At 38.6% G+C, this 23439-nt stretch overlaps 47 non-coding genes across 47 annotated transcripts; 28 read left to right on the top strand and 19 right to left on the bottom strand.

The window, feature by feature from the left end:
• The first annotated feature begins 71 nt into the window (after positions 1 to 71).
• On the top strand, positions 72 to 144 carry TRNAF-GAA (transfer RNA phenylalanine (anticodon GAA)). Its single transcript has one exon. It is a non-coding gene; the product is annotated as a tRNA-Phe (tRNA).
• A 577-nt stretch (positions 145 to 721) lies between these two features.
• On the bottom strand, positions 722 to 804 carry TRNAL-CAG (transfer RNA leucine (anticodon CAG)). The gene has a single exon. It is a non-coding gene; the product is annotated as a tRNA-Leu (tRNA).
• Positions 805 to 955: 151 nt separating this feature from the next.
• Positions 956 to 1028, top strand: TRNAF-GAA (transfer RNA phenylalanine (anticodon GAA)). Its single transcript has one exon. It is a non-coding gene; the product is annotated as a tRNA-Phe (tRNA).
• A 732-nt stretch (positions 1029 to 1760) lies between these two features.
• On the top strand, positions 1761 to 1833 carry TRNAF-GAA (transfer RNA phenylalanine (anticodon GAA)). The gene has a single exon. It is a non-coding gene; the product is annotated as a tRNA-Phe (tRNA).
• Positions 1834 to 2409: 576 nt separating this feature from the next.
• Positions 2410 to 2492, bottom strand: TRNAL-CAG (transfer RNA leucine (anticodon CAG)). Its single transcript has one exon. It is a non-coding gene; the product is annotated as a tRNA-Leu (tRNA).
• Positions 2493 to 2640: 148 nt separating this feature from the next.
• Positions 2641 to 2713, top strand: TRNAF-GAA (transfer RNA phenylalanine (anticodon GAA)). The gene has a single exon. It is a non-coding gene; the product is annotated as a tRNA-Phe (tRNA).
• Positions 2714 to 3290: 577 nt separating this feature from the next.
• TRNAL-CAG (transfer RNA leucine (anticodon CAG)) lies at positions 3291 to 3373 on the bottom strand. The gene has a single exon. It is a non-coding gene; the product is annotated as a tRNA-Leu (tRNA).
• Positions 3374 to 3524: 151 nt separating this feature from the next.
• On the top strand, positions 3525 to 3597 carry TRNAF-GAA (transfer RNA phenylalanine (anticodon GAA)). Its single transcript has one exon. It is a non-coding gene; the product is annotated as a tRNA-Phe (tRNA).
• A 732-nt stretch (positions 3598 to 4329) lies between these two features.
• On the top strand, positions 4330 to 4402 carry TRNAF-GAA (transfer RNA phenylalanine (anticodon GAA)). Its single transcript has one exon. It is a non-coding gene; the product is annotated as a tRNA-Phe (tRNA).
• Positions 4403 to 4978: 576 nt separating this feature from the next.
• Positions 4979 to 5061, bottom strand: TRNAL-CAG (transfer RNA leucine (anticodon CAG)). Its single transcript has one exon. It is a non-coding gene; the product is annotated as a tRNA-Leu (tRNA).
• A 148-nt stretch (positions 5062 to 5209) lies between these two features.
• TRNAF-GAA (transfer RNA phenylalanine (anticodon GAA)) lies at positions 5210 to 5282 on the top strand. Its single transcript has one exon. It is a non-coding gene; the product is annotated as a tRNA-Phe (tRNA).
• A 577-nt stretch (positions 5283 to 5859) lies between these two features.
• Positions 5860 to 5942, bottom strand: TRNAL-CAG (transfer RNA leucine (anticodon CAG)). The gene has a single exon. It is a non-coding gene; the product is annotated as a tRNA-Leu (tRNA).
• A 151-nt stretch (positions 5943 to 6093) lies between these two features.
• Positions 6094 to 6166, top strand: TRNAF-GAA (transfer RNA phenylalanine (anticodon GAA)). The gene has a single exon. It is a non-coding gene; the product is annotated as a tRNA-Phe (tRNA).
• Positions 6167 to 6734: 568 nt separating this feature from the next.
• On the bottom strand, positions 6735 to 6817 carry TRNAL-CAG (transfer RNA leucine (anticodon CAG)). The gene has a single exon. It is a non-coding gene; the product is annotated as a tRNA-Leu (tRNA).
• Positions 6818 to 6969: 152 nt separating this feature from the next.
• Positions 6970 to 7042, top strand: TRNAF-GAA (transfer RNA phenylalanine (anticodon GAA)). The gene has a single exon. It is a non-coding gene; the product is annotated as a tRNA-Phe (tRNA).
• Positions 7043 to 7619: 577 nt separating this feature from the next.
• Positions 7620 to 7702, bottom strand: TRNAL-CAG (transfer RNA leucine (anticodon CAG)). Its single transcript has one exon. It is a non-coding gene; the product is annotated as a tRNA-Leu (tRNA).
• Positions 7703 to 7854: 152 nt separating this feature from the next.
• TRNAF-GAA (transfer RNA phenylalanine (anticodon GAA)) lies at positions 7855 to 7927 on the top strand. The gene has a single exon. It is a non-coding gene; the product is annotated as a tRNA-Phe (tRNA).
• A 577-nt stretch (positions 7928 to 8504) lies between these two features.
• On the bottom strand, positions 8505 to 8587 carry TRNAL-CAG (transfer RNA leucine (anticodon CAG)). Its single transcript has one exon. It is a non-coding gene; the product is annotated as a tRNA-Leu (tRNA).
• Positions 8588 to 8735: 148 nt separating this feature from the next.
• TRNAF-GAA (transfer RNA phenylalanine (anticodon GAA)) lies at positions 8736 to 8808 on the top strand. Its single transcript has one exon. It is a non-coding gene; the product is annotated as a tRNA-Phe (tRNA).
• Positions 8809 to 9385: 577 nt separating this feature from the next.
• TRNAL-CAG (transfer RNA leucine (anticodon CAG)) lies at positions 9386 to 9468 on the bottom strand. The gene has a single exon. It is a non-coding gene; the product is annotated as a tRNA-Leu (tRNA).
• A 151-nt stretch (positions 9469 to 9619) lies between these two features.
• TRNAF-GAA (transfer RNA phenylalanine (anticodon GAA)) lies at positions 9620 to 9692 on the top strand. The gene has a single exon. It is a non-coding gene; the product is annotated as a tRNA-Phe (tRNA).
• Positions 9693 to 10260: 568 nt separating this feature from the next.
• On the bottom strand, positions 10261 to 10343 carry TRNAL-CAG (transfer RNA leucine (anticodon CAG)). The gene has a single exon. It is a non-coding gene; the product is annotated as a tRNA-Leu (tRNA).
• Positions 10344 to 10495: 152 nt separating this feature from the next.
• On the top strand, positions 10496 to 10568 carry TRNAF-GAA (transfer RNA phenylalanine (anticodon GAA)). The gene has a single exon. It is a non-coding gene; the product is annotated as a tRNA-Phe (tRNA).
• Positions 10569 to 11301: 733 nt separating this feature from the next.
• On the top strand, positions 11302 to 11374 carry TRNAF-GAA (transfer RNA phenylalanine (anticodon GAA)). The gene has a single exon. It is a non-coding gene; the product is annotated as a tRNA-Phe (tRNA).
• Positions 11375 to 12107: 733 nt separating this feature from the next.
• Positions 12108 to 12180, top strand: TRNAF-GAA (transfer RNA phenylalanine (anticodon GAA)). The gene has a single exon. It is a non-coding gene; the product is annotated as a tRNA-Phe (tRNA).
• A 576-nt stretch (positions 12181 to 12756) lies between these two features.
• Positions 12757 to 12839, bottom strand: TRNAL-CAG (transfer RNA leucine (anticodon CAG)). The gene has a single exon. It is a non-coding gene; the product is annotated as a tRNA-Leu (tRNA).
• A 152-nt stretch (positions 12840 to 12991) lies between these two features.
• Positions 12992 to 13064, top strand: TRNAF-GAA (transfer RNA phenylalanine (anticodon GAA)). The gene has a single exon. It is a non-coding gene; the product is annotated as a tRNA-Phe (tRNA).
• A 722-nt stretch (positions 13065 to 13786) lies between these two features.
• TRNAF-GAA (transfer RNA phenylalanine (anticodon GAA)) lies at positions 13787 to 13859 on the top strand. The gene has a single exon. It is a non-coding gene; the product is annotated as a tRNA-Phe (tRNA).
• Positions 13860 to 14436: 577 nt separating this feature from the next.
• TRNAL-CAG (transfer RNA leucine (anticodon CAG)) lies at positions 14437 to 14519 on the bottom strand. Its single transcript has one exon. It is a non-coding gene; the product is annotated as a tRNA-Leu (tRNA).
• A 152-nt stretch (positions 14520 to 14671) lies between these two features.
• On the top strand, positions 14672 to 14744 carry TRNAF-GAA (transfer RNA phenylalanine (anticodon GAA)). The gene has a single exon. It is a non-coding gene; the product is annotated as a tRNA-Phe (tRNA).
• A 589-nt stretch (positions 14745 to 15333) lies between these two features.
• TRNAL-CAG (transfer RNA leucine (anticodon CAG)) lies at positions 15334 to 15416 on the bottom strand. Its single transcript has one exon. It is a non-coding gene; the product is annotated as a tRNA-Leu (tRNA).
• Positions 15417 to 15564: 148 nt separating this feature from the next.
• On the top strand, positions 15565 to 15637 carry TRNAF-GAA (transfer RNA phenylalanine (anticodon GAA)). Its single transcript has one exon. It is a non-coding gene; the product is annotated as a tRNA-Phe (tRNA).
• Positions 15638 to 16213: 576 nt separating this feature from the next.
• Positions 16214 to 16296, bottom strand: TRNAL-CAG (transfer RNA leucine (anticodon CAG)). The gene has a single exon. It is a non-coding gene; the product is annotated as a tRNA-Leu (tRNA).
• A 152-nt stretch (positions 16297 to 16448) lies between these two features.
• On the top strand, positions 16449 to 16521 carry TRNAF-GAA (transfer RNA phenylalanine (anticodon GAA)). The gene has a single exon. It is a non-coding gene; the product is annotated as a tRNA-Phe (tRNA).
• Positions 16522 to 17254: 733 nt separating this feature from the next.
• TRNAF-GAA (transfer RNA phenylalanine (anticodon GAA)) lies at positions 17255 to 17327 on the top strand. Its single transcript has one exon. It is a non-coding gene; the product is annotated as a tRNA-Phe (tRNA).
• Positions 17328 to 17903: 576 nt separating this feature from the next.
• On the bottom strand, positions 17904 to 17986 carry TRNAL-CAG (transfer RNA leucine (anticodon CAG)). Its single transcript has one exon. It is a non-coding gene; the product is annotated as a tRNA-Leu (tRNA).
• Positions 17987 to 18138: 152 nt separating this feature from the next.
• TRNAF-GAA (transfer RNA phenylalanine (anticodon GAA)) lies at positions 18139 to 18211 on the top strand. The gene has a single exon. It is a non-coding gene; the product is annotated as a tRNA-Phe (tRNA).
• A 733-nt stretch (positions 18212 to 18944) lies between these two features.
• TRNAF-GAA (transfer RNA phenylalanine (anticodon GAA)) lies at positions 18945 to 19017 on the top strand. The gene has a single exon. It is a non-coding gene; the product is annotated as a tRNA-Phe (tRNA).
• A 576-nt stretch (positions 19018 to 19593) lies between these two features.
• On the bottom strand, positions 19594 to 19676 carry TRNAL-CAG (transfer RNA leucine (anticodon CAG)). Its single transcript has one exon. It is a non-coding gene; the product is annotated as a tRNA-Leu (tRNA).
• Positions 19677 to 19828: 152 nt separating this feature from the next.
• On the top strand, positions 19829 to 19901 carry TRNAF-GAA (transfer RNA phenylalanine (anticodon GAA)). Its single transcript has one exon. It is a non-coding gene; the product is annotated as a tRNA-Phe (tRNA).
• Positions 19902 to 20490: 589 nt separating this feature from the next.
• On the bottom strand, positions 20491 to 20573 carry TRNAL-CAG (transfer RNA leucine (anticodon CAG)). The gene has a single exon. It is a non-coding gene; the product is annotated as a tRNA-Leu (tRNA).
• A 148-nt stretch (positions 20574 to 20721) lies between these two features.
• TRNAF-GAA (transfer RNA phenylalanine (anticodon GAA)) lies at positions 20722 to 20794 on the top strand. Its single transcript has one exon. It is a non-coding gene; the product is annotated as a tRNA-Phe (tRNA).
• Positions 20795 to 21527: 733 nt separating this feature from the next.
• Positions 21528 to 21600, top strand: TRNAF-GAA (transfer RNA phenylalanine (anticodon GAA)). The gene has a single exon. It is a non-coding gene; the product is annotated as a tRNA-Phe (tRNA).
• A 576-nt stretch (positions 21601 to 22176) lies between these two features.
• TRNAL-CAG (transfer RNA leucine (anticodon CAG)) lies at positions 22177 to 22259 on the bottom strand. The gene has a single exon. It is a non-coding gene; the product is annotated as a tRNA-Leu (tRNA).
• Positions 22260 to 22411: 152 nt separating this feature from the next.
• TRNAF-GAA (transfer RNA phenylalanine (anticodon GAA)) lies at positions 22412 to 22484 on the top strand. Its single transcript has one exon. It is a non-coding gene; the product is annotated as a tRNA-Phe (tRNA).
• Positions 22485 to 23061: 577 nt separating this feature from the next.
• TRNAL-CAG (transfer RNA leucine (anticodon CAG)) lies at positions 23062 to 23144 on the bottom strand. Its single transcript has one exon. It is a non-coding gene; the product is annotated as a tRNA-Leu (tRNA).
• Positions 23145 to 23292: 148 nt separating this feature from the next.
• TRNAF-GAA (transfer RNA phenylalanine (anticodon GAA)) lies at positions 23293 to 23365 on the top strand. Its single transcript has one exon. It is a non-coding gene; the product is annotated as a tRNA-Phe (tRNA).
• Positions 23366 to 23439: the final 74 nt, after the last annotated feature.

Raw genomic sequence — 23439 nt, 5'->3', positions numbered from 1 at the left:
AAACATCCCTATCTTTGGGGACATTTTACAACACTGTGCCCTACACCACCATCTGTCAACTAGGTGTATTAGCCGAAATAGCTCAGTTGGGAGAGCGTTAGACTGAAGATCTAAAGGTCCCTGGTTCGGTCCCGGGTTTCGGCAGTTTCCTTATGTCTCAAAATCAACTGAAGTAAGTTAAGTCGTTGATGCGTTTAGAGTTTTAGCAGCTTAGTTAATATACCTCAAAGGCACTATTTTGCATTGTGGAGAAAATTGTTTTACATATCCGGTTAGCATTTCATGCCAGTACAGTGTTTGGTTTTCATTTTGAAAATTTTGAAGTTTTTTTTTCTTTATAAAAAGAGACATTTTTACACATGAAAAACCATTCCTATTATTGGGGACATCTTACAATGCTGTGCTCTACACAACCATCTACACAACCATCAATGCACTAAGTGTGTTAGCTGAACTAGCTCTGTTGGGAGAGCGTTTGACTAAATATCCCTGCTTTGATCCTTGGTTTCAGCAGTTTCATTTTAACTCAAAATCCACTAAAGTGAGTTAAATCGTTGATGCGTTTAGAGTTTTGGCAGCTTAGGTAAAATACCTCAAAAGCCCTATGTTGCATTGTGGTGAATATAATTTTACAAATCCCGTTAGCATTCCATGCCAGTACAGTGTGTAGTTTTCATTCTGAAATTTTTTGAAGATTTTTAGTCTCTATATAAAAAACATCTGTCAGAAGTGGGATTCGAACCCACGCCTCCAGAGGAGACTGCGACCTGAACGCAGCGCCTTAGACCGCTCGGCCATCCTGACTTTGCTTTGCATTACACCTCCACCAATGCAAAAAAAAAGAAGCCATGCGAGCTGTAAAACCGTTGTTTTAACACATGAAAAAACATCCCTATCGTTGGGGACATTTTACAACACTGTGCCCTACACCACCATCTGTCATCTAGGTGTATTAGCCGAAATAGCTCAGTTGGGAGAGCGTTAGACTGAAGATCTAAAGGTCCCTGGTTCGATCCCGGGTTTTGGCAGTTTCCTTATGTCTCAAAATCAACTGAAGTAAGTTAAGTCATTGATGCGTTTAGAGTTTTAGCAGCTTAGTTAATATACCTCATAGGCACTATTTTGCATTGTGGAGAAAATTGTTTTACATATCCCGTTAGCATTTCATGCCAGTACAGTGTTTGGTTTTCATTTTGAAAATTTTGAAGTTTTTTTTTCTTTATAAAAAGAGACATTTTTACACATGAAAAACCATTCCTATTATTGGGGACATCTTACAATGCTGTGCTCTACACAACCATCTACACAACCATCAATGCACTAAGTGTGTTAGCTGAACTAGCTCTGTTTGGAGAGCATTTGACTAAATATCCCTGCTTTGATCCTTGGTTTCAGCAGTTTCATTTTAACTCAAAATCCACTAAAGTGAGTTAAATCGTTGATGCGTTTAGAGTTTTGGCAGCTTAGGTAAAATACCTCAAAAGCCCTATGTTGCATTGTGGTGAATATAATTTTACAAATCCCGTTAGCATTCCATGCCAGTACAGTGTGTAGTTTTCATTCTGAATTTTTTTGAAGATTTTTAGTCTCTATATAAAAAACATCTGTCAGAAGTGGGATTCGAACCCACGCCTCCGAAAAAAAAAAGAAGCCATGCGAGCTGTAAAACCGTTGTTTTAACACATGAAAAAACATCCCTATCGTTGGGGACATTTAACAACACTGTGCCCTACACCACCATCTGTCAACTAGGTGTATTAGCCGAAATAGCTCAGTTGGGAGAGCGTTAGACTGAAGATCTAAAGGTCCCTGGTTCGATCCCGGGTTTCGGCAGTTTCCTTATGTTTCAAAATCAACTGAAGTAAGTTAAGTCGTTGATGCGTTTAGAGTTTTAGCAGCTTAGTTAATATACCTCATAGGCACTATTTTGCATTGTGGAGAAAATTGTTTTACATATCCCGTTAGCATTTCATGCCAGTACAGTGTTTGGTTTTCATTTTGAAAATTTTGAAGTTTTTTTTCTTTATAAAAAGAGACATTTTTACACATGAAAAACCATTCCTATTATTGGGGACATCTTACAATGCTGTGCTCTACACAACCATCTACACAACCATCAATGCACTAAGTGTGTTAGCTGAACTAGCTCTGTTTGGAGAGCGTTTGACTAAATATCCCTGCTTTGATCCTTGGTTTCAGCAGTTTCATTTTAACTCAAAATCCACTAAAGTGAGTTAAATCGTTGATGCGTTTAGAGTTTTGGCAGCTTAGGTAAAATACCTCAAAAGCCCTATGTTGCATTGTGGTGAATATAATTTTACAAATCCCGTTAGCATTCCATGCCAGTACAGTGTGTAGTTTTCATTCTGAAATTTTTTGAAGATTTTTAGTCTCTATATAAAAAACATCTGTCAGAAGTGGGATTCGAACCCACGCCTCCAGAGGAGACTGCGACCTGAACGCAGCGCCTTAGACCGCTCGGCCATCCTGACTTTGCTTTGTATTACATCTCCACCAATGCAAAAAAGAAGCCATGCGAGCTGTAAAACCGTTGTTTTAACACATGAAAAAACATCCCTATCTTTGGGGACATTTTACAACACTGTGCCCTACACCACCATCTGTCAACTAGGTGTATTAGCCGAAATAGCTCAGTTGGGAGAGCGTTAGACTGAAGATCTAAAGGTCCCTGGTTCGGTCCCGGGTTTCGGCAGTTTCCTTATGTCTCAAAATCAACTGAAGTAAGTTAAGTCGTTGATGCGTTTAGAGTTTTAGCAGCTTAGTTAATATACCTCAAAGGCACTATTTTGCATTGTGGAGAAAATTGTTTTACATATCCGGTTAGCATTTCATGCCAGTACAGTGTTTGGTTTTCATTTTGAAAATTTTGAAGTTTTTTTTTCTTTATAAAAAGAGACATTTTTACACATGAAAAACCATTCCTATTATTGGGGACATCTTACAATGCTGTGCTCTACACAACCATCTACACAACCATCAATGCACTAAGTGTGTTAGCTGAACTAGCTCTGTTGGGAGAGCGTTTGACTAAATATCCCTGCTTTGATCCTTGGTTTCAGCAGTTTCATTTTAACTCAAAATCCACTAAAGTGAGTTAAATCGTTGATGCGTTTAGAGTTTTGGCAGCTTAGGTAAAATACCTCAAAAGCCCTATGTTGCATTGTGGTGAATATAATTTTACAAATCCCGTTAGCATTCCATGCCAGTACAGTGTGTAGTTTTCATTCTGAAATTTTTTGAAGATTTTTAGTCTCTATATAAAAAACATCTGTCAGAAGTGGGATTCGAACCCACGCCTCCAGAGGAGACTGCGACCTGAACGCAGCGCCTTAGACCGCTCGGCCATCCTGACTTTGCTTTGCATTACACCTCCACCAATGCAAAAAAAAAGAAGCCATGCGAGCTGTAAAACCGTTGTTTTAACACATGAAAAAACATCCCTATCGTTGGGGACATTTTACAACACTGTGCCCTACACCACCATCTGTCATCTAGGTGTATTAGCCGAAATAGCTCAGTTGGGAGAGCGTTAGACTGAAGATCTAAAGGTCCCTGGTTCGATCCCGGGTTTTGGCAGTTTCCTTATGTCTCAAAATCAACTGAAGTAAGTTAAGTCATTGATGCGTTTAGAGTTTTAGCAGCTTAGTTAATATACCTCATAGGCACTATTTTGCATTGTGGAGAAAATTGTTTTACATATCCCGTTAGCATTTCATGCCAGTACAGTGTTTGGTTTTCATTTTGAAAATTTTGAAGTTTTTTTTTCTTTATAAAAAGAGACATTTTTACACATGAAAAACCATTCCTATTATTGGGGACATCTTACAATGCTGTGCTCTACACAACCATCTACACAACCATCAATGCACTAAGTGTGTTAGCTGAACTAGCTCTGTTTGGAGAGCATTTGACTAAATATCCCTGCTTTGATCCTTGGTTTCAGCAGTTTCATTTTAACTCAAAATCCACTAAAGTGAGTTAAATCGTTGATGCGTTTAGAGTTTTGGCAGCTTAGGTAAAATACCTCAAAAGCCCTATGTTGCATTGTGGTGAATATAATTTTACAAATCCCGTTAGCATTCCATGCCAGTACAGTGTGTAGTTTTCATTCTGAATTTTTTTGAAGATTTTTAGTCTCTATATAAAAAACATCTGTCAGAAGTGGGATTCGAACCCACGCCTCCGAAAAAAAAAAGAAGCCATGCGAGCTGTAAAACCGTTGTTTTAACACATGAAAAAACATCCCTATCGTTGGGGACATTTTACAACACTGTGCCCTACACCACCATCTGTCAACTAGGTGTATTAGCCGAAATAGCTCAGTTGGGAGAGCGTTAGACTGAAGATCTAAAGGTCCCTGGTTCGATCCCGGGTTTCGGCAGTTTCCTTATGTTTCAAAATCAACTGAAGTAAGTTAAGTCGTTGATGCGTTTAGAGTTTTAGCAGCTTAGTTAATATACCTCATAGGCACTATTTTGCATTGTGGAGAAAATTGTTTTACATATCCCGTTAGCATTTCATGCCAGTACAGTGTTTGGTTTTCATTTTGAAAATTTTGAAGTTTTTTTTCTTTATAAAAAGAGACATTTTTACACATGAAAAACCATTCCTATTATTGGGGACATCTTACAATGCTGTGCTCTACACAACCATCTACACAACCATCAATGCACTAAGTGTGTTAGCTGAACTAGCTCTGTTTGGAGAGCGTTTGACTAAATATCCCTGCTTTGATCCTTGGTTTCAGCAGTTTCATTTTAACTCAAAATCCACTAAAGTGAGTTAAATCGTTGATGCGTTTAGAGTTTTGGCAGCTTAGGTAAAATACCTCAAAAGCCCTATGTTGCATTGTGGTGAATATAATTTTACAAATCCCGTTAGCATTCCATGCCAGTACAGTGTGTAGTTTTCATTCTGAAATTTTTTGAAGATTTTTAGTCTCTATATAAAAAACATCTGTCAGAAGTGGGATTCGAACCCACGCCTCCAGAGGAGACTGCGACCTGAACGCAGCGCCTTAGACCGCTCGGCCATCCTGACTTTGCTTTGTATTACATCTCCACCAATGCAAAAAAGAAGCCATGCGAGCTGTAAAACCGTTGTTTTAACACATGAAAAAACATCCCTATCTTTGGGGACATTTTACAACACTGTGCCCTACACCACCATCTGTCAACTAGGTGTATTAGCCGAAATAGCTCAGTTGGGAGAGCGTTAGACTGAAGATCTAAAGGTCCCTGGTTCGATCCCGGGTTTCGGCTTTTTCCTTATGTCTCAAAATCAACTGAAGTAAGTTAAGTCGTTGATGCGTTTAGAGTTTTAGCAGCTTAGTTAATATACCTCAAAGGCACTATTTTGCATTGTGGAGAAAATTGTTTTACATATCCCGTTAGCATTTCATGCCAGTACAGTGTTTGGTTTTCATTTTGAAAATTTTGAAGTAAATTTTTCTTTATAAAAAGAGACATTTTTACACATGAAAAACCATTCCTATTATTGGGGACATCTTACAATGCTGTGCTCTACACAACCATCTACACAACCATCAATGCACTAAGTGTGTTAGCTGAACTAGCTCTGTTGGGAGAGCGTTTGACTAAATATCCCTGCTTTGATCCTTGGTTTCAGCAGTTTCATTTTAACTCAAAATCCACTAAAGTGAGTTAAATCGTTGATGCGTTTAGAGTTTTGGCAGCTTAGGTAAAATACCTCAAAAGCCCTATGTTGCATTGTGGTGAATATAATTTTACAAATCCCGTTAGCATTCCATGCCAGTACAGTGTGTAGTTTTCATTCTGAAATTTTTTGAAGATTTTTAGTCTCTATATAAAAAACATCTGTCAGAAGTGGGATTCGAACCCACGCCTCCAGAGGAGACTGCGACCTGAACGCAGCGCCTTAGACCGCTCGGCCATCCTGACTTTGCTTTGCATTACACCTCCACCAATGCAAAAAAAAAGAAGCCATGCGAGCTGTAAAACCGTTGTTTTAACACATGAAAAAACATCCCTATCGTTGGGGACATTTTACAACACTGTGCCCTACACCACCATCTGTCAACTAGGTGTATTAGCCGAAATAGCTCAGTTGGGAGAGCATTAGACTGAAGATCTAAAGGTCCCTGGTTCGATCCCGGGTTTTGGCAGTTTCCTTATGTCTCAAAATCAACTGAAGTAAGTTAAGTCATTGATGCGTTTAGAGTTTTAGCAGCTTAGTTAATATACCTCATAGGCACTATTTTGCATTGTGGAGAAAATTGTTTTACATATCCGGTTAGCATTTCATGCCAGTATAGTGTTTGGTTTTCATTTTGAAAATTTTGAAGTTTTTTTTTTCTTTATAAAAAGAGACATTTTTACACATGAAAAACCATTCCTATTATTGGGGACATCTTACAATGCTGTGCTCTACACAACCATCTACACAACCGTCAATGCACTAAGTGTGTTAGCTGAACTAGCTCTGTTGGGAGAGCGTTTGACTGCTTTGATCCTTGGTTTCAGCAGTTTCATTTTAACTCAAAATCCACTAAAGTGAGTTAAATCGTTGATGCGTTTAGAGTTTTGGCAGCTTAGGTAAAATACCTCAAAAGCCCTATGTTGCATTGTGGTGAATATAATTTTACAAATCCCGTTAGCATTCCATGCCAGTACAGTGTGTAGTTTTCATTCTGAAATTTTTTGAAGATTTTTAGTCTCTATATAAAAAACATCTGTCAGAAGTGGGATTCGAACCCACACCTCCAGAGGAGACTGCGACCTGAACGCAGCGCCTTAGACCGCTCGGCCATCCTGACTTTGCTTTTTATTACACCTCCACCAATGCAAAAAAAAAAGAAGCCATGCGAGCTGTAAAACCGTTGTTTTAACACATGAAAAAACATCCCTATCGTTGGGGACATTTTACAACACTGTGCCCTACACCACCATCTGTCAACTAGGTGTATTAGCCGAAATAGCTCAGTTGGGAGAGCGTTAGACTGAAGATCTAAAGGTCCCTGGTTCGATCCCGGGTTTCAGCAGTTTCCTTATGTCTCAAAATCAACTGAAGTAAGTTAAGTCATTGATGCGTTTAGAGTTTTAGCAGCTTAGTTAATATACCTCATAGGCACTATTTTGCATTGTGGAGAAAATTGTTTTACATATCTCGTTAGCATTTCATGCCAGTACAGTGTTTGGTTTTCATTTTGAAAATGTTGAAGTTTTTTTTTCTTTATAAAAAGAGACATTTTTACACATGAAAAACCATTCCTATTATTGGGGACATCTTACAATGCTGTGCTCTACACAACCATCTACACAACCATCAATGCACTAAGTGTGTTAGCTGAACTAGCTCTGTTTGGAGAGCGTTTGACTAAATATCCCTGCTTTGATCCTTGGTTTCAGCAGTTTCATTTTAACTCAAAATCCACTAAAGTGAGTTAAATCGTTGATGCGTTTAGAGTTTTGGCAGCTTAGGTAAAATACCTCAAAAGCCCTATGTTGCATTGTGGTGAATATAATTTTACAAATCCCGTTAGCATTCCATGCCAGTACAGTGTGTAGTTTTCATTCTGAAATTTTTTGAAGATTTTTAGTCTCTATATAAAAAACATCTGTCAGAAGTGGGATTCGAACCCACACCTCCAGAGGAGACTGCGACCTGAACGCAGCGCCTTAGACCGCTCGGCCATCCTGACTTTGCTTTTTATTACACCTCCACCAATGCAAAAAAAAAAGAAGCCATGCGAGCTGTAAAACCGTTGTTTTAACACATGAAAAAACATCCCTATCGTTGGGGACATTTTACAACACTGTGCCCTACACCACCATCTGTCATCTAGGTGTATTAGCCGAAATAGCTCAGTTGGGAGAGCGTTAGACTGAAGATCTAAAGGTCCCTGGTTCGATCCCGGGTTTTGGCAGTTTCCTTATGTCTCAAAATCAACTGAAGTAAGTTAAGTCATTGATGCGTTTAGAGTTTTAGCAGCTTAGTTAATATACCTCATAGGCACTATTTTGCATTGTGGAGAAAATTGTTTTACATATCCCGTTAGCATTTCATGCCAGTACAGTGTTTGGTTTTCATTTTGAAAATTTTGAAGTTTTTTTTTCTTTATAAAAAGAGACATTTTTACACATGAAAAACCATTCCTATTATTGGGGACATCTTACAATGCTGTGCTCTACACAACCATCTACACAACCATCAATGCACTAAGTGTGTTAGCTGAACTAGCTCTGTTTGGAGAGCGTTTGACTAAATATCCCTGCTTTGATCCTTGGTTTCAGCAGTTTCATTTTAACTCAAAATCCACTAAAGTGAGTTAAATCGTTGATGCGTTTAGAGTTTTGGCAGCTTAGGTAAAATACCTCAAAAGCCCTATGTTGCATTGTGGTGAATATAATTTTACAAATCCCGTTAGCATTCCATGCCAGTACAGTGTGTAGTTTTCATTCTGAAATTTTTTGAAGATTTTTAGTCTCTATATAAAAAACATCTGTCAGAAGTGGGATTCGAACCCACGCCTCCAGAGGAGACTGCGACCTGAACGCAGCGCCTTAGACCGCTCGGCCATCCTGACTTTGCTTTGTATTACATCTCCACCAATGCAAAAAAGAAGCCATGCGAGCTGTAAAACCGTTGTTTTAACACATGAAAAAACATCCCTATCTTTGGGGACATTTTACAACACTGTGCCCTACACCACCATCTGTCAACTAGGTGTATTAGCCGAAATAGCTCAGTTGGGAGAGCGTTAGACTGAAGATCTAAAGGTCCCTGGTTCGATCCCGGGTTTCGGCTTTTTCCTTATGTCTCAAAATCAACTGAAGTAAGTTAAGTCGTTGATGCGTTTAGAGTTTTAGCAGCTTAGTTAATATACCTCAAAGGCACTATTTTGCATTGTGGAGAAAATTGTTTTACATATCCCGTTAGCATTTCATGCCAGTACAGTGTTTGGTTTTCATTTTGAAAATTTTGAAGTAAATTTTTCTTTATAAAAAGAGACATTTTTACACATGAAAAACCATTCCTATTATTGGGGACATCTTACAATGCTGTGCTCTACACAACCATCTACACAACCATCAATGCACTAAGTGTGTTAGCTGAACTAGCTCTGTTGGGAGAGCGTTTGACTAAATATCCCTGCTTTGATCCTTGGTTTCAGCAGTTTCATTTTAACTCAAAATCCACTAAAGTGAGTTAAATCGTTGATGCGTTTAGAGTTTTGGCAGCTTAGGTAAAATACCTCAAAAGCCCTATGTTGCATTGTGGTGAATATAATTTTACAAATCCCGTTAGCATTCCATGCCAGTACAGTGTGTAGTTTTCATTCTGAAATTTTTTGAAGATTTTTAGTCTCTATATAAAAAACATCTGTCAGAAGTGGGATTCGAACCCACGCCTCCAGAGGAGACTGCGACCTGAACGCAGCGCCTTAGACCGCTCGGCCATCCTGACTTTGCTTTGCATTACACCTCCACCAATGCAAAAAAAAAGAAGCCATGCGAGCTGTAAAACCGTTGTTTTAACACATGAAAAAACATCCCTATCGTTGGGGACATTTTACAACACTGTGCCCTACACCACCATCTGTCAACTAGATGTATTAGCCGAAATAGCTCAGTTGGGAGAGCATTAGACTGAAGATCTAAAGGTCCCTGGTTCGATCCCGGGTTTTGGCAGTTTCCTTATGTCTCAAAATCAACTGAAGTAAGTTAAGTCATTGATGCGTTTAGAGTTTTAGCAGCTTAGTTAATATACCTCATAGGCACTATTTTGCATTGTGGAGAAAATTGTTTTACATATCCGGTTAGCATTTCATGCCAGTATAGTGTTTGGTTTTCATTTTGAAAATTTTGAAGTTTTTTTTTTCTTTATAAAAAGAGACATTTTTACACATGAAAAACCATTCCTATTATTGGGGACATCTTACAATGCTGTGCTCTACACAACCATCTACACAACCGTCAATGCACTAAGTGTGTTAGCTGAACTAGCTCTGTTGGGAGAGCGTTTGACTGCTTTGATCCTTGGTTTCAGCAGTTTCATTTTAACTCAAAATCCACTAAAGTGAGTTAAATCGTTGATGCGTTTAGAGTTTTGGCAGCTTAGGTAAAATACCTCAAAAGCCCTATGTTGCATTGTGGTGAATATAATTTTACAAATCCCGTTAGCATTCCATGCCAGTACAGTGTGTAGTTTTCATTCTGAAATTTTTTGAAGATTTTTAGTCTCTATATAAAAAACATCTGTCAGAAGTGGGATTCGAACCCACACCTCCAGAGGAGACTGCGACCTGAACGCAGCGCCTTAGACCGCTCGGCCATCCTGACTTTGCTTTTTATTACACCTCCACCAATGCAAAAAAAAAAGAAGCCATGCGAGCTGTAAAACCGTTGTTTTAACACATGAAAAAACATCCCTATCGTTGGGGACATTTTACAACACTGTGCCCTACACCACCATCTGTCAACTAGGTGTATTAGCCGAAATAGCTCAGTTGGGAGAGCGTTAGACTGAAGATCTAAAGGTCCCTGGTTCGATCCCGGGTTTCAGCAGTTTCCTTATGTCTCAAAATCAACTGAAGTAAGTTAAGTCATTGATGCGTTTAGAGTTTTAGCAGCTTAGTTAATATACCTCATAGGCACTATTTTGCATTGTGGAGAAAATTGTTTTACATATCTCGTTAGCATTTCATGCCAGTACAGTGTTTGGTTTTCATTTTGAAAATTTTGAAGTTTTTTTTTCTTTATAAAAAGAGACATTTTTACACATGAAAAACCATTCCTATTATTGGGGACATCTTACAATGCTGTGCTCTACACAACCATCTACACAACCATCAATGCACTAAGTGTGTTAGCTGAACTAGCTCTGTTTGGAGAGCGTTTGACTAAATATCCCTGCTTTGATCCTTGGTTTCAGCAGTTTCATTTTAACTCAAAATCCACTAAAGTGAGTTAAATCGTTGATGCGTTTAGAGTTTTGGCAGCTTAGGTAAAATACCTCAAAAGCCCTATGTTGCATTGTGGTGAATATAATTTTACAAATCCCGTTAGCATTCCATGCCAGTACAGTGTGTAGTTTTCATTCTGAAATTTTTTGAAGATTTTTAGTCTCTATATAAAAAACATCTGTCAGAAGTGGGATTCGAACCCACGCCTCCGAAAAAAAAAAAGAAGCCATGCGAGCTGTAAAACCGTTGTTTTAACACATGAAAAAACATCCCTATTGTTGGGGACATTTTACAACACTGTGCCCTACACCACCATCTGTCAACTAGGTGTATTAGCCGAAATAGCTCAGTTGGGAGAGCGTTAGACTGAAGATCTAAAGGTCCCTGGTTCGATCCCGGGTTTCGGCAGTTTCCTTATGTCTCAAAATCAACTGAAGTAAGTTAAGTCGTTGATGCGTTTAGAGTTTTAGCAGCTTAGTTAATATACCTCATAGGCACTATTTTGCATTGTGGAGAAAATTGTTTTACATATCCCGTTAGCATTTCATGCCAGTACAGTGTTTGGTTTTCATTTTGAAAATTTTGAAGTTTTTTTTTCTTTATATAAAGAGACATTTTTACACATGAAAAACCATTCCTATTATTGGGGACATCTTACAATGCTGTGCTCTACACAACCATCTACACAACCATCAATGCACTAAGTGTGTTAGCTGAACTAGCTCTGTTGGGAGAGCGTTTGACTAAATATCCCTGCTTTGATCCTTGGTTTCAGCAGTTTCATTTTAACTCAAAATCCACTAAAGTGAGTTAAATCGTTGATGCGTTTAGAGTTTGGCAGCTTAGGTTAAATACCTCAAAAGCCCCATGTTGCATTGTGGTGAATATAATTTTACAAATCCCGTTAGCATTCCATGCCAGTACAGTGTGTAGTTTTCATTCTGAAATTTTTTGAAGATTTTTAGTCTCTATATAAAAAACATCTGTCAGAAGTGGGATTCGAACCCACGCCTCCGAAAAAAAAAAAAGAAGCCATGCGAGCTGTAAAACCGTTGTTTTAACACATGAAAAAACATCCCTATTGTTGGGGACATTTTACAACACTGTGCCCTACACCACCATCTGTCAACTAGGTGTATTAGCCGAAATAGCTCAGTTGGGAGAGCGTTAGACTGAAGATCTAAAGGTCCCTGGTTCGATCCCGGGTTTCGGCAGTTTCCTTATGTCTCAAAATCAACTGAAGTAAGTTAAGTCGTTGATGCGTTTAGAGTTTTAGCAGCTTAGTTAATATACCTCATAGGCACTATTTTGCATTGTGGAGAAAATTGTTTTACATATCCCGTTAGCATTTCATGCCAGTACAGTGTTTGGTTTTCATTTTGAAAATTTTGAAGTTTTTTTTTCTTTATATAAAGAGACATTTTTACACATGAAAAACCATTCCTATTATTGGGGACATCTTACAATGCTGTGCTCTACACAACCATCTACACAACCATCAATGCACTAAGTGTGTTAGCTGAACTAGCTCTGTTGGGAGAGCGTTTGACTAAATATCCCTGCTTTGATCCTTGGTTTCAGCAGTTTCATTTTAACTCAAAATCCACTAAAGTGAGTTAAATCGTTGATGCGTTTAGAGTTTGGCAGCTTAGGTTAAATACCTCAAAAGCCCCATGTTGCATTGTGGTGAATATAATTTTACAAATCCCGTTAGCATTCCATGCCAGTACAGTGTGTAGTTTTCATTCTGAAATTTTTTGAAGATTTTTAGTCTCTATATAAAAAACATCTGTCAGAAGTGGGATTCGAACCCACGCCTCCAGAGGAGACTGCGACCTGAACGCAGCGCCTTAGACCGCTCGGCCATCCTGACTTTGCTTTATATTACACCTCCATCAATGCAAAAAAAAAAGAAGCCATGCGAGTTGTAAAACCGTTGTTTTAACACATGAAAAAACATCCCTATCGTTGGGGACATTTTACAACACTGTGCCCTACACCACCATCTGTCAACTAGGTGTATTAGCCGAAATAGCTCAGTTGGGAGAGCGTTAGACTGAAGATCTAAAGGTCCCCGGTTCGATCCCGGGTTTCGGCAGTTTCCTTATGTCTCAAAATCAACTGAAGTAAGTTAAGTCGTTGATGCGTTTAGAGTTTTAGCAGCTTAGTTAATATACCTCAAAGGCACTATTTTGCATTGTGGAGAAAATTGTTTTACATATCCGGTTAGCATTTCATGCCAGTATAGTGTTTGGTTTTCATTTTGAAAATTTTGAAGTTTTTTTTTTCTTTATAAAAAGAGACATTTTTACACATGAAAAACCATTCCTATTATTGGGGACATCTTACAATGCTGTGCTCTACACAACCATCTACACAACCGTCAATGCACTAAGTGTGTTAGCTGAACTAGCTCTGTTGGGAGAGTGTTTGACTGCTTTGATCCTTGGTTTCAGCAGTTTCATTTTAACTCAAAATCCACTAAAGTGAGTTAAATCGTTGATGCGTTTAGAGTTTTGGCAGCTTAGGTAAAATACCTCAAAAGCCCTATGTTGCATTGTGGTGAATATAATTTTACAAATCCCGTTAGCATTCCATGCCAGTACAGTGTGTAGTTTTCATTCTGAAATTTTTTGAAGATTTTTAGTCTCTATATAAAAAACATCTGTCAGAAGTGGGATTCGAACCCACGCCTCCGAAAAAAAAAGAAGCCATGCGAGCCGTAAAACCGTTGTTTTAACACATGAAAAAACATCCCTATCGTTGGGGACATTTTACAACACTGTGCCCTACACCACCATCTGTCAACTAGGTGTATTAGCCGAAATAGCTCAGTTGGGAGAGCGTTAGACTGAAGATCTAAAGGTCCCTGGTTCGGTCCCGGGTTTCGGCAGTTTCCTTATGTCTCAAAATCAACTGAAGTAAGTTAAGTCGTTGATGCGTTTAGAGTTTTAGCAGCTTAGTTAATATACCTCATAGGCACTATTTTGCATTGTGGAGAAAATTGTTTTACATATCTCGTTAGCATTTCATGCCAGTACAGTGTTTGGTTTTCATTTTGAAAATTTTGAAGTTTTTTTTTCTTTATAAAAAGAGACATTTTTACACATGAAAAACCATTCCTATTATTGGGGACATCTTACAATGCTGTGCTCTACACAACCATCTACACAACCATCAATGCACTAAGTGTGTTAGCTGAACTAGCTCTGTTTGGAGAGCGTTTGACTAAATATCCCTGCTTTGATCCTTGGTTTCAGCAGTTTCATTTTAACTCAAAATCCACTAAAGTGAGTTAAATCGTTGATGCGTTTAGAGTTTTGGCAGCTTAGGTAAAATACCTCAAAAGCCCTATGTTGCATTGTGGTGAATATAATTTTACAAATCCCGTTAGCATTCCATGCCAGTTCAGTGTGTAGTTTTCATTCTGAAATTTTTTGAAGATTTTTAGTCTCTATATAAAAAACATCTGTCAGAAGTGGGATTCGAACCCACGCCTCCAGAGGAGACTGCGACCTGAACGCAGCGCCTTAGACCGCTCGGCCATCCTGACTTTGCTTTATATTACACCTCCATCAATGCAAAAAAAAAAGAAGCCATGCGAGCTGTAAAACCGTTGTTTTAACACATGAAAAAACATCCCTATCGTTGGGGACATTTTACAACACTGTGCCCTATGCCACCATCTGTCAACTAGGTGTATTAGCCGAAATAGCTCAGTTGGGAGAGCGTTAGACTGAAGATCTAAAGGTCCCTGGTTCGATCCCGGGTTTCGGCAGTTTCCTTATGTCTCAAAATCAACTGAGGTAAGTTAAGTCGTTGATGCGTTTAGAGTTTTAGCAGCTTAGTTAATATACCTCATAGGCACTATTTTGCATTGTGGAGAAAATTGTTTTACATATCCCGTTAGCATTTCATGCCAGTACAGTGTTTGGTTTTCATTTTGAAAATTTTGAAGTTTTTTTTTCTTTATAAAAAGAGACATTTTTACACATGAAAAACCATTCCTATTATTGGGGACATCTTACAATGCTGTGCTCTACACAACCATCTACACAACCATCTACACAACCATCAATGCACTAAGTGTGTTAGCTGAACTAGCTCTGTTGGGAGAGCGTTTGACTAAATATCCCTGCTTTGATCCTTGGTTTCAGCAGTTTCATTTTAACTCAAAATCCACTAAAGTGAGTTAAATCGTTGATGCGTTTAGAGTTTTGGCAGCTTAGGTAAAATACCTCAAAAGCCCTATGTTGCATTGTGGTGAATATAATTTTACAAATCCCGTTAGCATTCCATGCCAGTACAGTGTGTAGTTTTCATTCTGAAATTTTTTGAAGATTTTTAGTCTCTATATAAAAAACATCTGTCAGAAGTGGGATTCGAACCCACGCCTCCAGAGGAGACTGCGACCTGAACACAGCGCCTTAGACCGCTTGGCCATCCTGACTTTGCTTTGTATTATACCTCCACCAATGCAAAAAAGAAGCCATGCGAGCTGTAAAACTGTTGTTTTAACACATGAAAAAACATCCCTATCGTTGGGGACATTTTACAACACTGTGCCCTACACCACCATCTGTCAACTAGGTGTATTAGCCGAAATAGCTCAGTTGGGAGAGCGTTAGACTGAAGATCTAAAGGTCCCTGGTTCGATCCCGGGTTTCGGCAGTTTCCTTATGTCTCAAAATCAACTGAAGTAAGTTAAGTCGTTGATGCGTTTAGAGTTTTAGCAGCTTAGTTAATATACCTCAAAGGCACTATTTTGCATTGTGGAGAAAATTTTTTACATATCCCGTTAGCATTTCATGCCAGTACAGTGTTTGGTTTTCATTTTGAAAATTTTGAAGTTTTTTTTTCTTTATAAAAAGAGACATTTTTACACATGAAAAACCATTCCTATTATTGGGGACATCTTACAATGCTGTGCTCTACACAACCATCTACACAACCGTCAATGCAATAAGTGTGTTAGCTGAACTAGCTCTGTTGGGAAAGCGTTTGACTAAATATCCCTGCTTTGATCCTTGGTTTCAGCAGTTTCATTTTAACTCAAAATCCACTAAAGTGAGTTAAATCGTTGATGCGTTTAGAGTTTTGGCAGCTTAGGTAAAATACCTCAAAAGCCCTATGTTGCATTGTGGTGAATATAATTTTACAAATCCCGTTAGCATTCCATGCCAGTACAGTGTGTAGTTTTCATTCTGAAATTTTTTGAAGATTTTTAGTCTCTATATAAAAAACATCTGTCAGAAGTGGGATTCGAACCCACGCCTCCAGAGGAGACTGCGACCTGAACGCAGCGCCTTAGACCGCTCGGCCATCCTGCCTTTGCTTTGTTTTACACCTCCAACAATGCAAAAAAAAAAGAAGCCATGCGAGCTGTAAAACCGTTGTTTTAACACATGAAAAAACATCCCTATCGTTGGGGACATTTTACAACACTGTGCCCTACACCACCATCTGTCAACTAGGTGAATTAGCCGAAATAGCTCAGTTGGGAGAGCGTTAGACTGAAGATCTAAAGGTCCCTGGTTTGATCCCGGGTTTCGGCAGTTTCCTTATGTCTCAAAATCAACTGAAGTAAGTTAAGTCGTTGATGCGTTTAGAGTTTTAGCAGCTTAGTTAATATATCTCATAGGCACTATTTTGCATTGTGGAGAAAATTGTTTTACATATCCCGTTAGCATTTCATGCCAGTACAGTGTTTGATTTTCATTTTGAAAATTTTGAAGTTTTTTTTTCTTTATAAAAAGAGACATTTTTACACATGAAAAACCATTCCTATTATTGGGGACATCTTACAATGCTGTGCTCTACACAACCATCTACACAACCATCAATGCACTAAGTGTGTTAGCTGAACTAGCTCTGTTTGGAGAGCGTTTGACTAAATATCCCTGCTTTGATCCTTGGTTTCAGCAGTTTCATTTTAACTCAAAATCCACTAAAGTGAGTTAAATCGTTGATGCGTTTAGAGTTTTGGCAGCTTAGGTAAAATGCCTCAAAAGCCCTATGTTGCATTGTGGTGAATATAATTTTACAAATCCCGTTAGCATTCCATGCCAGTACAGTGTGTAGTTTTCATTCTGAAATTTTTTGAAGATTTTTAGTCTCTATATAAAAAACATCTGTCAGAAGTGGGATTCGAACCCACGCCTCCGAAAAAAAAAAAGAAGCCATGCGAGCTGTAAAACCGTTGTTTTAACACATGAAAAAGCATCCCTATTGTTGGGGACATTTTACAACACTGTGCCCTACACCACCATCTGTCAACTAGGTGTATTAGCCGAAATAGCTCAGTTGGGAGAGCGTTAGACTGAAGATCTAAAGGTCCCTGGTTCGATCCCGGGTTTCGGCAGTTTCCTTATGTCTCAAAATCAACTGAAGTAAGTTAAGTCGTTGATGCGTTTAGAGTTTTAGCAGCTTAGTTAATATACCTCATAGGCACTATTTTGCATTGTGGAGAAAATTGTTTTACATATCCCGTTAGCATTTCATGCCAGTACAGTGTTTGGTTTTCATTTTGAAAATTTTGAAGTTTTTTTTTCTTTATAAAAAGAGACATTTTTACACATGAAAAACCATTCCTATTATTGGGGACATCTTACAATGCTGTGCTCTACACAACCATCTACACAACCATCAATGCACTAAGTGTGTTAGCTGAACTAGCTCTGTTGGGAGAGCGTTTGACTAAATATCCCTGCTTTGATCCTTGGTTTCAGCAGTTTCATTTTAACTCAAAATCCACTAAAGTGAGTTAAATCGTTGATGCGTTTAGAGTTTGGCAGCTTAGGTTAAATACCTCAAAAGCCCCATGTTGCATTGTGGTGAATATAATTTTACAAATCCCGTTAGCATTCCATGCCAGTACAGTGTGTAGTTTTCATTCTGAAATTTTTTGAAGATTTTTAGTCTCTATATAAAAAACATCTGTCAGAAGTGGGATTCGAACCCACGCCTCCAGAGGAGACTGCGACCTGAACGCAGCGCCTTAGACCGCTCGGCCATCCTGACTTTGCTTTATATTACACCTCCATCAATGCAAAAAAAAAAGAAGCCATGCGAGCTGTAAAACCGTTGTTTTAACACATGAAAAAACATCCCTATCGTTGGGGACATTTTACAACACTGTGCCCTACACCACCATCTGTCAACTAGGTGAATTAGCCGAAATAGCTCAGTTGGGAGAGCGTTAGACTGAAGATCTAAAGGTCCCTGGTTTGATCCCGGGTTTCGGCAGTTTCCTTATGTCTCAAAATCAACTGAAGTAAGTTAAGTCGTTGATGCGTTTAGAGTTTTAGCAGCTTAGTTAATATACCTCATAGGCACTATTTTGCATTGTGGAGAAAATTGTTTTACATATCCCGTTAGCATTTCATGCCAGTACAGTGTTTGATTTTCATTTTGAAAATTTTGAAGTTTTTTTTTCTTTATAAAAAGAGACATTTTTACACATGAAAAACCATTCCTATTATTGGGGACATCTTACAATGCTGTGCTCTACACAACCATCTACACAACCATCAATGCACTAAGTGTGTTAGCTGAACTAGCTCTGTTTGGAGAGCGTTTGACTAAATATCCCTGCTTTGATCCTTGGTTTCAGCAGTTTCATTTTAACTCAAAATCCACTAAAGTGAGTTAAATCGTTGATGCGTTTAGAGTTTTGGCAGCTTAGGTAAAATACCTCAAAAGCCCTATGTTGCATTGTGGTGAATATAATTTTACAAATCCCGTTAGCATTCCATGCCAGTACAGTGTGTAGTTTTCATTCTGAAATTTTTTGAAGATTTTTAGTCTCTATATAAAAAACATCTGTCAGAAGTGGGATTCGAACCCACGCCTCCGAAAAAAAAAAAGAAGCCATGCGAGCTGTAAAACCGTTGTTTTAACACATGAAAAAACATCCCTATTGTTGGGGACATTTTACAACACTGTGCCCTACACCACCATCTGTCAACTAGGTGTATTAGCCGAAATAGCTCAGTTGGGAGAGCGTTAGACTGAAGATCTAAAGGTCCCTGGTTCGATCCCGGGTTTCGGCAGTTTCCTTATGTCTCAAAATCAACTGAAGTAAGTTAAGTCGTTGATGCGTTTAGAGTTTTAGCAGCTTAGTTAATATACCTCATAGGCACTATTTTGCATTGTGGAGAAAATTGTTTTACATATCCCGTTAGCATTTCATGCCAGTACAGTGTTTGGTTTTCATTTTGAAAATTTTGAAGTTTTTTTTTCTTTATAAAAAGAGACATTTTTACACATGAAAAACCATTCCTATTATTGGGGACATCTTACAATGCTGTGCTCTACACAACCATCTACACAACCATCAATGCACTAAGTGTGTTAGCTGAACTAGCTCTGTTGGGAGAGCGTTTGACTAAATATCCCTGCTTTGATCCTTGGTTTCAGCAGTTTCATTTTAACTCAAAATCCACTAAAGTGAGTTAAATCGTTGATGCGTTTAGAGTTTGGCAGCTTAGGTTAAATACCTCAAAAGCCCCATGTTGCATTGTGGTGAATATAATTTTACAAATCCCGTTAGCATTCCATGCCAGTACAGTGTGTAGTTTTCATTCTGAAATTTTTTGAAGATTTTTAGTCTCTATATAAAAAACATCTGTCAGAAGTGGGATTCGAACCCACGCCTCCAGAGGAGACTGCGACCTGAACGCAGCGCCTTAGACCGCTCGGCCATCCTGACTTTGCTTTATATTACACCTCCATCAATGCAAAAAAAAAAGAAGCCATGCGAGCTGTAAAACCGTTGTTTTAACACATGAAAAAACATCCCTATCGTTGGGGACATTTTACAACACTGTGCCCTATGCCACCATCTGTCAACTAGGTGTATTAGCCGAAATAGCTCAGTTGGGAGAGCGTTAGACTGAAGATCTAAAGGTCCCTGGTTCGATCCCGGGTTTCGGCAGTTTCCTTATGTCTCAAAATCAACTGAAGTAAGTTAAGTCGTTGATGCGTTTAGAGTTTTAGCAGCTTAGTTAATATACCTCATAGGCACTATTTTGCATTGTGGAGAAAATTGTTTTACATATCCCGTTAGCATTTCATGCCAGTACAGTGTTTGGTTTTCATTTTGAAAATTTTGAAGTTTTTTTTTCTTTATAAAAAGAGACATTTTTACACATGAAAAACCATTCCTATTATTGGGGACATCTTACAATGCTGTGCTCTACACAACCATCTACACAACCATCTACACAACCATCAATGCACTAAGTGTGTTAGCTGAACTAGCTCTGTTGGGAGAGCGTTTGACTAAATATCCCTGCTTTGATCCTTGGTTTCAGCAGTTTCATTTTAACTCAAAATCCACTAAAGTGAGTTAAATCGTTGATGCGTTTAGAGTTTTGGCAGCTTAGGTAAAATACCTCAAAAGCCCTATGTTGCATTGTGGTGAATATAATTTTACAAATCCCGTTAGCATTCCATGCCAGTACAGTGTGTAGTTTTCATTCTGAAATTTTTTGAAGATTTTTAGTCTCTATATAAAAAACATCTGTCAGAAGTGGGATTCAAACCCACGCCTCCAGAGGAGACTGCGACCTGAACACAGCGCCTTAGACCGCTTGGCCATCCTGACTTTGCTTTGTATTATACCTCCACCAATGCAAAAAAGAAGCCATGCGAGCTGTAAAACTGTTGTTTTAACACATGAAAAAACATCCCTATCGTTGGGGACATTTTACAACACTGTGCCCTACACCACCATCTGTCAACTAGGTGTATTAGCCGAAATAGCTCAGTTGGGAGAGCGTTAGACTGAAGATCTAAAGGTCCCTGGTTCGATCCCGGGTTTCGGCAGTTTCCTTATGTCTCAAAATCAACTGAAGTAAGTTAAGTCGTTGATGCGTTTAGAGTTTTAGCAGCTTAGTTAATATACCTCAAAGGCACTATTTTGCATTGTGGAGAAAATTGTTTTACATATCCCGTTAGCATTTCATGCCAGTACAGTGTTTGGTTTTCATTTTGAAAATTTTGAAGTTTTTTTTTCTTTATAAAAAGAGACATTTTTACACATGAAAAACCATTCCTATTATTGGGGACATCTTACAATGCTGTGCTCTACACAACCATCTACACAACCGTCAATGCAATAAGTGTGTTAGCTGAACTAGCTCTGTTGGGAAAGCGTTTGACTAAATATCCCTGCTTTGATCCTTGGTTTCAGCAGTTTCATTTTAACTCAAAATCCACTAAAGTGAGTTAAATCGTTGATGCGTTTAGAGTTTTGGCAGCTTAGGTAAAATACCTCAAAAGCCCTATGTTGCATTGTGGTGAATATAATTTTACAAATCCCGTTAGCATTCCATGCCAGTACAGTGTGTAGTTTTCATTCTGAAATTTTTTGAAGATTTTTAGTCTCTATATAAAAAACATCTGTCAGAAGTGGGATTCGAACCCACGCCTCCGAAAAAAAAAAAGAAGCCATGCGAGCTGTAAAACCGTTGTTTTAACACATGAAAAAACATCCCTATTGTTGGGGACATTTTACAACACTGTGCCCTACACCACCATCTGTCAACTAGGTGTATTAGCCGAAATAGCTCAGTTGGGAGAGCGTTAGACTGAAGATCTAAAGGTCCCTGGTTCGATCCCGGGTTTCGGCAGTTTCCTTATGTCTCAAAATCAACTGAAGTAAGTTAAGTCGTTGATGCGTTTAGAGTTTTAGCAGCTTAGTTAATATACCTCATAGGCACTATTTTGCATTGTGGAGAAAATTGTTTTACATATCCCGTTAGCATTTCATGCCAGTACAGTGTTTGGTTTTCATTTTGAAAATTTTGAATTTTTTTTTTCTTTATAAAAAGAGACATTTTTACACATGAAAAACCATTCCTAATATTGGGGACATCTTACAATGCTGTGCTCTACACAACCATCTACACAACCATCAATGCACTAAGTGTGTTAGCTGAACTAGCTCTGTTGGGAGAGCGTTTGACTAAATATCCCTGCTTTGATCCTTGGTTTCAGCAGTTTCATTTTAATTCAAAATCCACTAAAGTGAGTTAAATCGTTGATGCGTTTAGAGTTTGGCAGCTTAGGTTAAATACCTCAAAAGCCCCATGTTGCATTGTGGTGAATATAATTTTACAAATCCCGTTAGCATTCCATGCCAGTACAGTGTGTAGTTTTCATTCTGAAATTTTTTGAAGATTTTTAGTCTCTATATAAAAAACATCTGTCAGAAGTGGGATTCGAACCCACGCCTCCAGAGGAGACTGCGACCTGAACGCAGCGCCTTAGACCGCTCGGCCATCCTGACTTTGCTTTATATTACACCTCCATCAATGCAAAAAAAAAAGAAGCCATGCGAGCTGTAAAACCGTTGTTTTAACACATGAAAAAACATCCCTATCGTTGGGGACATTTTACAACACTGTGCCCTATGCCACCATCTGTCAACTAGGTGTATTAGCCGAAATAGCTCAGTTGGGAGAGCGTTAGACTGAAGATCTAAAGGTCCCTGGTTTGATCCCGGGTTTCGGCAGTTTCCTTATGTCTCAAAATCAACTGAAGTAAGTTAAGTCGTTGATGCGTTTAGAGTTTTAGCAGCTTAGTTAATATACCTCATAGGCACTATTTTGCATTGTGGAGAAAATTGTTTTACATATCCCGTTAGCATTTCATGCCAGTACAGTGTTTGGTTTTCATTTTGAAAATTTTGAAGTTTTTTTTTCTTTATAAAAAGAGACATTTTTACACATGAAAAACCATTCCTATTATTGGGGACATCTTACAATGCTGTGCTCTACACAACCATCTACACAACCATCAATGCACTAAGTGTGTTAGCTGAACTAGCTCTGTTGGGAGAGCGTTTGACTAAATATCCCTGCTTTGATCCTTGGTTTCAGCAGTTTCATTTTAACTCAAAATCCACTAAAGTGAGTTAAATCGTTGATGCGTTTAGAGTTTTGGCAGCTTAGGTAAAATACCTCAAAAGCCCTATGTTGCATTGTGGTGAATATAATTTTACAAATCCCGTTAGCATTCCATGCCAGTACAGTGTGTAGTTTTCATTCTGAAATTTTTTGAAGATTTTTAGTCTCTATATAAAAAACATCTGTCAGAAGTGGGATTCGAACCCACGCCTCCAGAGGAGACTGCGACCTGAACACAGCGCCTTAGACCGCTTGGCCATCCTGACTTTGCTTTGTATTATACCTCCACCAATGCAAAAAAGAAGCCATGCGAGCTGTAAAACCGTTGTTTTAACACATGAAAAAACATCCCTATCGTTGGGGACATTTTACAACACTGTGCCCTACACCACCATCTGTCAACTAGGTGTATTAGCCGAAATAGCTCAGTTGGGAGAGCGTTAGACTGAAGATCTAAAGGTCCCTGGTTCGATCCCGGGTTTCGGCAGTTTCCTTATGTCTCAAAATCAACTGAAGTAAGTTAAGTCGTTGATGCGTTTAGAGTTTTAGCAGCTTAGTTAA

Source organism: Hyla sarda, chromosome 1 (assembly GCF_029499605.1).
Source record: "Hyla sarda isolate aHylSar1 chromosome 1, aHylSar1.hap1, whole genome shotgun sequence".
Taxonomy (NCBI): Eukaryota; Metazoa; Chordata; class Amphibia; order Anura; family Hylidae; genus Hyla; species Hyla sarda.
This window is presented reverse-complemented; position numbering and strand designations above follow the sequence as displayed.